Source organism: Parus major, chromosome 3, assembly GCF_001522545.3.
Source record: "Parus major isolate Abel chromosome 3, Parus_major1.1, whole genome shotgun sequence".
Classification (NCBI taxonomy): Eukaryota; Metazoa; Chordata; class Aves; order Passeriformes; family Paridae; genus Parus; species Parus major.
This window is the reverse complement of record NC_031770.1, coordinates 18,938,390-18,945,640: the sequence shown is the minus strand read 5'-3', so window position 1 is coordinate 18,945,640 and position 7,251 is coordinate 18,938,390. Positions and strand designations below refer to the sequence as shown.

At 43.3% G+C, this 7,251-nt stretch overlaps 1 protein-coding gene across 1 annotated transcript in view; it reads left to right on the top strand.

Annotated features, from left to right (window-relative positions):
• Positions 1-7,251, top strand: part of TGFB2 (transforming growth factor beta 2) — a 60,898-nt gene that overhangs the window by 1,757 nt on the left and 51,890 nt on the right. The window lies entirely within an intron of this gene.

The following is a 7,251-nucleotide window of genomic DNA, read 5'->3' as shown; positions in this document are numbered from 1 at the left end:
AAAAAAAAAGGTACAAATGCTCTGTGCTGACCAAATCCACTTAGAGTGATTAATAATCATAACGATGTGCCTCTTTGTTTTGGTAGCAAAGCCTAAGTGCATAGGAAAAAAAAAAGAAAAAGCACCGCGCTGCCTTAAAAGAATCTAGATCATCATCATACCAGGGAAAGTGAAATACCAGAAGCAGAAAATAACTTCACCGTTCACATAACCAAACCCTAGTCCCTAGTCATTTCATTTAGCTCTCTTCCCTCCCCCACCACCTGATGCCCTATATACTTGCTCTCTGTTTCTCAAAAGCACATAGCTCTTGCTTAAATAGATAATTCAGCCATTTTGGTAACTTTATCCTAGAGTTTCTAATTGCATTTTCCTCTTATTTATTTTTAGTTTAGCAAGTTGTAGCTTTGGGGCTTGCTCTGTCTTGCATGGGATAGTCCTAGGATGCCAGCCAAGGTATCCGAACCCCAAGCTCCGTGCAGCTGCCTCCCTTTCTTCCTTTAGTCTTAAATGACAACATCAGGTACAGGACATCCTGGCAGTCAGAGCCATTTTATTATTGTAATTATGGCACCATCCTTAATAGCCATGATAAATACACTCCACCCTTATTACCCTTGGGGAAGAAATACTTTCTTTTTTAAAAAAGCCCCACATATTTGGAGCCAAATGGGTATGAGCAGAGTGGTTCAGTATAATTCATAGCTGTAGCAAGAGCACAGAAGTCATGCTTGTTTTCCATGTTGACGTACTGTATTATTTTGCTGGTGGTTTTGGTAGAAGTCAGCACTTCCTTTTGAGACCTATTAGATCGTACCCAGGGCAGAGGAGCACCTATGGGCAAAGGTTGGGAAGACCTATAGCAGTGCCTTGGCTTGGGGAGTTGACCCTGTAGCAGAGAGTGTCTGAGAATTGTAAAGTGCATCCATCCTGAGCACCTCTGTCCTCTCTCCTTGCCTCAGCGAACTTCAAAGCACCGATAGTCCAAACTGCAGCTGCATACTTTCCAGAAAATTAAAATATCTGTTCTGTGTGACTTGGATGGTATTGACAATAGAGGATCTATTTTTAAAACGCTGTCAGAGGCCAGATTTGGTCTGAAGTATCGATAGAGGCTTTGGAAGAGCAAAGGAGATTGCAGGTATCTACCAACAGAGTGCATCAGACGTTTGGGATCCGAGGGCCAGCTAGCAGCAGATCCAGCACTACTGTGCGAGGGCTGTCGCTAACATCAGAGTAAGTAGGTTAACTGTTTTTCCACTGCTCTCTAGTTATGCTGGATGGAGCGAACCTTTCCAAAAAAGACAGTAAGGAAGAAATCACTCCACCATATTTTAAAGGAAGAAATTGAAAGCGCAGCTCTGGCGGCCACAGGCGCTTTCTCCTAGGCATTTCAGAGTGGATTTTTTTAACTCTGCAGTGTCTGCTGTGTTGGAGAGGCTGGAGGGAGAAGGGGATCAGTGTGAATGCACTGGAGGTCAAAAGCTGCTATAAGGCAGGCATGGGAAAGATCAGTGGTTCAGTTTTTACCACAAGTTGTTAGCATCCAGTAACTGACTACAACCCAAGTATTACAAATATGCTCTAATTATACTCATAGTCAGCAATATATCACTACAGATCGCTGATAGGTCTTCGTGGGGCATTTTGTAAAGTTCAGACTAAATATTTTTAGCAATGAGGAGATTTAAAAGGAAAACTATAAGAGATATTGTATATACCCTAAGGCATATTTTGTCTTAAATATTATCCTTGGCCAACTGTACTGTATAAATACAGTAAATATGAATAGAACTGGCAAGATGCCAATCTCCTGGGATGAATTTTAGTCAAGAAGGTATTTATGGGATATAAATAATACTGTGTCAACATTTAAAGAAGGGATCTGATTAGTTTTGAAATTATTCATATTAATCTTTTCACATGCTGTTAATTTAAGGCTCAAACTAAAGTTGTGCTAAGGTTTACTGATAGTTTGCACTGAGGAAGTAAGGGGGCATCTGGCTTGAGGGTCCGGCTGAGGTTAAGGACACATCGGGATGTAGGTGGAAATTCAGCTAGGCAGGGACTTGCCTGACCCAAAAGCAACAGATGTGAAAGAAGTGTCAGAAAAAATAGTACAAAGACATTTGGAAAAAACAGAAAGCTTTTGTCTGTCAAGCGTGCCTTGTGCTCAGGACAGTATGTATCTGTGTGAGTCTAAATCTCTCCTAAGTCCAGGTGGCAGTCAGAATTTGAGTTTTTTTTCAGAGCAGTTTAAAGAGGAAGGTTGGATATGGTGTTCTCTGAGCACAGCATCAGAGAGTTCTTGGGAATTTTTTGCCTAGGCAAAGTTACCTGAGTAAATGCTGAGTAAAACTGGTTAGTGTGAATTCTGGATCACATTGGAAGCTTATTACTTATGAGCTCTTCATTGAATATCTAGGCCATGATACTTAAGCTAAGTGATGATTGCCACTGCACTGAGGGTAAACAGAAATTTAATGTCAACACAATTAGGGGTGGTGAATTGCAATGCTAATGAAAAACGGACATACTTGAGAAAAACAGGCAACACATGTATCTGGAGGTGAAGTCCCATTCTGTCATCTTCATTCAAAGCAGTTTTTATCATAGCCTGTGAACTGGTTTGTAGCGACAGATTAAGGCCAATGCAGGTAAATGTTAAAGTTTTCTGCATTCCTGAAGATAGGTTTAGAAGTACTCATTAGCCTGAGAAAACACAGTTTTTTCTGGGTTTGGGCCTGGGTTTCATGAGTTTTAAGCTACCTTAGTGTGAAGGAGTCTCCCTGGGTTCCATCCTGCCCAAGTGGTTAGGATTACTCTTCTCAGGAGCTCTGTCCCATGAATATTGCTTTACATAGGCAGGCCATCATTCTGCTGAATATTTGCCCCATGAAAGACAACATTATAAGCTGGGAGGGCACAGTGACATGCTTCTACTTTATCAACAAGGACTCAATTTACCAGCAATGTTACACATATGTGTGCTCCTTGTCTTCAGGGTACCGGAACTGCTCCTGCAGACGGCTCCCAGCACTGACTGCATCATTACCACGACATTAACAGCTCACCTGTGTTCACATTTAGCACAAGACAGAGTCCAATCTGTCAGGTTTTCTCGTGTTATTAATGATATGGAAACAGACTCATGAGGAGAAACTAATTTTAAAGCTTTCTAGCTATTCTGGACCTATGGTTGTGCTCTGGAGCACCTCTTACAGGAGGAGGTGTTTGCCAGGCATACTCTCTCTGCATTACAGAGAGCACCTGAAGCAATGTGAAGGTTTTCCCAAGGAAAGACATGGTGGGGGAACAGTTCTTTATTCCTTAAGGAATGACATTTAATGCAATCTTCGTAGGTGGAAAACCCCAGGAAATTGCAAATGGCATTAGAAAGGCACAGGGTAATTTTCTAGACAGTAGTCCTCTACATACTGAGAGGCATAATAAAATAACATGCTCTGGTGCACTAATGAAGGGCAGCACCACATGTGCTTCCTGCCTGGCTTCTGAATCACCAGCCACTTTTACTGTAAGCAGGGTGCCAAGCTGGGAAGCAGTGGGGGAAGGTCCAAGAGCCAGTCTGGAATGAGGCATGGTCCTTGAGTTTCTTCCAGAGGATGAAGCCTGCAGCAAAGCTAAATACCCGTGACCCCCTGCTTTAACACTGCATGGTCAGATGAGCTACAAGACAGGGCTATGTTCCCGAGTCCTTTCTATAACCCTCCTGGAGCTTCTTTCTTGTGTCTATTCCAAAGAGGCACTTCTCACTCTAGTTTGGTGAGTGAGAAGGTTTGACAGAATCATGGGATCATTTAGGTTGGAAAAGACTGTTAACAGTCATCTGAGTACAGCTGTTAACCTGTCACTGTGAAGTTCACCACTAAGCCTTGTCCCTGTGTGCCACATCTGTACTTGTAAATACCTCCAGGGATGGTGACTCAACCACTTCCCTGGGCTGACTGTTCCCCTGCCTAAAAGCCCTTGTGGTGAACATGCAGCAGTGCCCCTGCTGCTCCCCACCCTCCAGCCATTGACAGTGTGAATGTTTTATAGTCCCAGAGACCTTTCTGGAAATGTGCTCTTCTGCTCGTGGCTGAAGATGTGCAGGGAGTGCCCAGAGCTTGTGCTGCTCTTTCTGGCTCTACTTGCAGTACTAGTGTGAGTAGGTGACTGAGCTCTGAGAAAGCAGAGAGCATCATCTTCATTAGGTACTGGTTTTAGCCTTGCTCCTCTCTGGTACTCTGCATGAGAACTCTAGTGGCCATCAGGATGGCTGTGTAACTTTGAAGTTATTACTTCCAGCATTTTGCTGTCAGCTTGAGAGTCCTGTCTGCACCAGAGCTGAGCAAAAGGATGAATGAGAGAACTGGCTGTCATTCTCAGTGAGCTTCTTCAGCACAGCCCTGAAATGCACATGGAGCTTCACACACACGAGCAGACTCATTTGCATTAAGGCTCTGTGTATGCCTAATTAGCTTCCTGAGCTGCGGCCCGGTTTATGGCACATTTGCAGGGATGAACAAAGCCAGACAGTTCAAATCCCTCTCACTGTGATGAAATCTGTCATTTGGGCATGGGAGCCCAGTGAGAAGGAAATGCTTTATAGCATGTTTTAGAGAGGAAAGAAGAAACTCTTCAGTGATCCTGAAGAAGGCTGACCCTGTTGGGCAGCTGGCTTCCTTTGCCTTTGCACTGATGTGCTAGACTGCTCCTGTATTACAGATAAAGGGAGGAACCCCAGGGTATGGTGACAAAACGAGTCATGAGTGAGGACACACAAATGTTTTTCTTCCTGTTGTGAAACCACATGCAGCACGTTTTCAAGCAGGCAGTTTTAGCTTGAGGATGATATGCTCCCCAGGTATTATTTAATGTAATAATGTGTTATGGATGTTTCTGGTGGTTTGTTTAGATTAAAAGGATTGGTTTGGTCGTTTGTTTAGGGAAAGCTTGCACCCTGCCTTCCACCACAGGCTGTTGCTTGCTTCCCCTTCAGTCTGTGCTGTGGATAGTCGGTGCCTAGCTCCAGCATCACTGTTGGTTGGCTTCCTGTAGTAGTCAATCTGAAGCAGCAATGTTTCTTCTTAAAACATCTCCCCCATGCTTGTCCTTGCTGTCTGTGTTGTGTTAAATGATTGCAGCTGGGCACCCAACTGTACAAGACATACAGCTGCAAGGTATAGAGGAGAAACGCAAAGATTTGTCTGTAACAAGACAGTAAAATGTTGGGAAAAGACCCCTTAGTGTCAAGGGTTGTGTTTTATCTCCTTCCAGTGTGACCAGTTGTGTTTGGATTTATGAATTGCTCATGAGGCTGTTCACTGCTGTGGTTCTTTTAGCTCGAATGGCACAGGACAGGCTTTGCAGAAATGAGGGGCTAGACCTGGCTTTGTTAGACCTGTCTGGTCTTTATAGTTTTTTCTCATGTGTTTGGTGCTCTGCAAATTGGTCCACAGTAGAGAAGTCGCTTCTTTGGGTAAAAGCATTCTTTAAAACAAACAGGTTTTCCAAAGAGAACATGGCAGTTCATGCCACTGGGAAAGCTTCTGGCTGCTTGTGGTGGAGGTTTTGCTGGATGAGCTGAGGCAGCCGTGCAGAGAGATTGCTCACTCACTGTGAAGAGACAGGCTCTGCTGAAACACGTGTAGTTTTTTGGGCTCTCTGGCATCCGTGTTTGGTTTTCAGGAGATGCTGGACCCCACAGGCACCTCTGCAGCAGATACATGGCAGAAGAGTGTGGAGAGGATCTTCAGAACATCTTTCCCTTGTTTAGGTTTTAATTTGGACAGTGACTGACGAATGCTTCTCATTTCAGGTGTGATGCTCGTTGACATTCAGGCTCTTCATTCTAGAGCTGAGCTTTTCCCCTCTGAATCCCCCTTAGGGAGGGAGCCTCTTTTTGTTGTTATATAATACTTAGTGCAGTGTGGTGCTGACTTCAGGTTATTAAAAATAACTGTATAAATTGTAAAACATAAGTTGACCTCATAACTGACCCTGCTTTGAGCTGGAGGTTGGACTTCCAAGATGAATTAACCTGTAATCCTTGTAACACTACATTTTAATACAAGGAAAACAATGCATTGTATTTCAGCTTCTACAGGGTGGTCTTGATTCAGTATCATTACGGATGTGATGTTTTCTGCAATCTTGGATTTGTCCCTCTGCTGTAGCTTTCCTGCACCAAAATGTTCCTGTTCTTCTCTCCCTCTGCACACAGTTTTATTTTGCTTCTCTTGCTTGAATGTTGCTTTTCAAATAAGCATGGTAAGTTGCATGAAAATAGACTACTGTATTGGACTTCAGCAAAAGCTGTGGCATAGTTTTAGGCAAACTGAGGAGGGGCGGGGAAGGAAAATGTTGTGATACTGACCTTTCACTTTGCTTGTTTGGCTCCTTCCCATCGTATCTAATCCACGCTGCACTGACAAATACCGCATCTGTCTTGACAGGCAAGTTCACAAATAACCATTCATTCATAACTTGGAGCTGCTGTAAGACTCCTTATGGATTGCTTAATCTGACAGTTGTGCATTTGAGCAGAGACTTTGAAGCAAAGACTTTGTAGAATGACCGTGAGTTCAGTCTGACTTTGTGCAGGCTAGGAGGGAGGTCTTGCGTGAAAGAGGATACTGTACTTGAGGGTGTGTTGCGTGTGTGCATGCGTGCACACACGCGCGTGCATACATTTTAGAGTATTAAAACATCTGTTGTTGCCAAAGCCCAAATTGGAATGTTCGGGGAAAGATAATTTAATTTTTAGCTTCTGGATTCATTTCAGCGATGGTAATTTCAACACTTCCTGGGGAGAGTCTATCGGTGGTTATGTGCATCAAATGCAGCAGTAAATCTGTCATTCTTTCCATTTCAGTTTTTCAGGCTTACAACTTCGTTATTTTTCCCTGTTTGGCTGGTGTTAGTATCCAATGTTTTCCCTGGCTTCATCTCTTTTAAACCCCTGCTTTGAATTTTAAAAGGCAAGCTAAGCCTGTTGAAGTTCCTTCTCTTACTTGTTTTTGTTTACTTACAGCATTTGCAATTCAGCAGCTAGCTCAGCTGAAATAGTGATGGTAATATATCTTTACCATGGTGATGATTGAAAGATAGGAATCAGAACATGTTGGTTTTCATTCCTTGGGGTGGAAAAAAACCCAATCCACAAAATCCCCCAACCCTGTGGGTGAACTTTGTACTCACAAGGCTGAAAAACTTAATAGGTGTTAGCAGCACTGAGTCTTTTGAAGT